The sequence below is a fragment of the Microtus ochrogaster genome, unplaced genomic scaffold (genome assembly GCF_000317375.1).
Source record: "Microtus ochrogaster isolate Prairie Vole_2 unplaced genomic scaffold, MicOch1.0 UNK645, whole genome shotgun sequence".
NCBI lineage: Eukaryota > Metazoa > Chordata > Mammalia > Rodentia > Cricetidae > Microtus > Microtus ochrogaster.
Genome location: NW_004949743.1, coordinates 921 through 3367, shown reverse-complemented (window position 1 = coordinate 3367; position 2447 = coordinate 921).

The following is a 2447-nucleotide window of genomic DNA, read 5'->3' as shown; positions in this document are numbered from 1 at the left end:
CCTCTGCGGCTCTTAGGAGAGCTCCGCTTGCTCCGGGCGCTGGCTCGCTCTTCCTCAATCGCAGCTGCTATTTCGGGGTTGTCTTCCCCATTGTACCAGACCAGGAGCTCCTCACCAGGCGCGATTGGCTCGACCTCGATCCTGCCTCCTGGAATCTATGAATTTTACTTTTTAAAATAGATTAATTTCGGTGTGAGTTTGTGTGTGAGTGTGTGTGCTTTCACAAAGTGAACTATTTTGCCAGCTGCATTTCAATTCAATTTATTTATTTAGTTAGTTTTTGGAGGGTTTTTTGATTTCTTTGGTTTTTGCTTTCTTCCCGAGATAGGGAGACAGGATTTCTCTATAACTCTGGCTGTCCTGGAACTCACTCTGTAGACCAGACTGGCCTCAAACTCACAAACGTCCTCCTACCTCTGCCTCCCGAGTGCTAGGATTAAAGGTGTGTGTCCCCACCACCCAGACTGTAATTCACTTTTAAGATTTATTTATTTATTTTTATGTTTATGGGCAGGGCGTACACCTTTGTGTGGAGTTGTTGGAGGCCAGAAAAGAGCATCAGCTAGAGTTAGAAATGGTTGTGAACTTATCAGTGTGGGAGCTGGGAACCTAACCCACGTCCTCTGAAAAAGCATCAAGAACCATTAACTGCCAAGCTCCTTAATTTTAATTTGTAGACTGGAAAATAGAAGACAGGTTAGGGTTCCTTTGGAGTTTTCTCCCCACCCCCCCACCCCCTCTCAAGGTCCAGAAGTCACAGGTGGTGACTTTTAAAATCTGCATGACAGGGGACAACAATCCTAGACACTTCTGCCTAGGTGAACTAGGCTTCAGCCTTTACAATTTTATCTACTGTCACAGGCAGTGGGCCAAATTTGGCCTGGGGCACTGGTTGCCTCTTCTGGAGTTGAGGCTTCCAAGGTCACAAACTTGCAAGTAAAATAAACAAAGACAACACCCCACAAACTTGCAAGTAAAATAAACAAAGACAACACCCCACAGGTGTTCCCCCCACCCCACCAGCCTCAGCACCTGAGTACTGAGCATTCCGCTTCTGTGACAATCTTTGGACTCACGAGGTCTATTGAAATGCTTGACCACCAGGAAGATGAGGGAATTCAACTAATTAATTAGTCAAGACTTTGAAACCCACAGAGAAAAGGCCCTCATATTAAGTGCAAACTATCATCCTAACTAATATATTTGTGGCACTTTCATTAAATTTTCTCTCAGATCTTGAGGAATACGTATCTCCTGGCTGCCAAGAGTTTCCTCGGAGCGTAATTATGAAGCCCCCCAAATAGCCAAGTTTCACTTTGTGATCCTCAGTGGGGGATGGGGCCAGCTGCCCAGGCTTGATGGAGCTGTTTAATTTGAGACTTATTAGTTCAGCGCAGGTGAAAATGAGTAGCCTTGGTGAAATTTCTTCGCCGAGTAGAACATATGACCGCCTTTGGCGAGGCAAGCTCACGTACAAGGAGTAATGTTATTCTATGAAAAGAGAAAAGATCCTACCGCAATAAACACAGACATTCTGGCGACATGTGTCACAACACTAAAGAAAACCATTTTAGGTACAAAATAGGGTATTTTAACATTTGGTAAACAGATTTTACTTAGTTTTTTTTTCTCTTTTACGTTTTTTTTTTTATTGAAAATAGATTTTTTTCTCACACAATATATCCTGATTATAGTTTCCCCTCCCTCTGCTCTTCCCAGGTCCTCTTCATTTCCCCTCCCATCTTGATCCACTCCCTTTCCGTCTCTCAGCAGAAGAAAAAAAAAAACCAAAAGACAAAAACAAGCTTCTAAGGATAATAATAAAACCAAATAAAGCATCATATAATCAGGTAAAACAAAAACTAGCACACCAGAGTTGGACAAGGCAAAGAGAAGGAAAAGAGCCCAAGAAAGGCAGAAGAATCAGAGATTCACTCATTTGCACACTCAGCAATCTCACAAAGAAACCTAAACCGGAAGCCTATATATACAATACATATATTCAGAGGACCTGGTGCAGACCCCTGCAGGCCCAGGGCATGCTGCCTCAATCTCTGGGAGTTCCTAATGAGCTTTGGTCACGCTGAAGTAGAGGGCCTTGTTTTCTTAGTGTCCTCCATCCTCTCTGGATCTTACATTCTTTCCACCTCCTCTTCCACCTCCTCTTCCACCTCCTCTTCCGAGGGCTTTCTGGGCCCTGAGGGGAGGGATTTGGTGGAGGCAGCCTGAAGAGTTCCCTTTTAGGGTTGTGTTCCAAGGTCTCTCACTCTGTCTGTAGGTCTCTGTATTCTTTCCCATCTGCTGCAGAAGGAAACATCTCTGATGATGATGAGAAAGGCACCGATCTAAGAGTAGAGCAGAATGTCATTAGGAATCATTTTATTGCTATGTGTTTTTTTAAGCAATAGATTTTGATTTTATGCTACATACCTGGGCTATCTAGTATG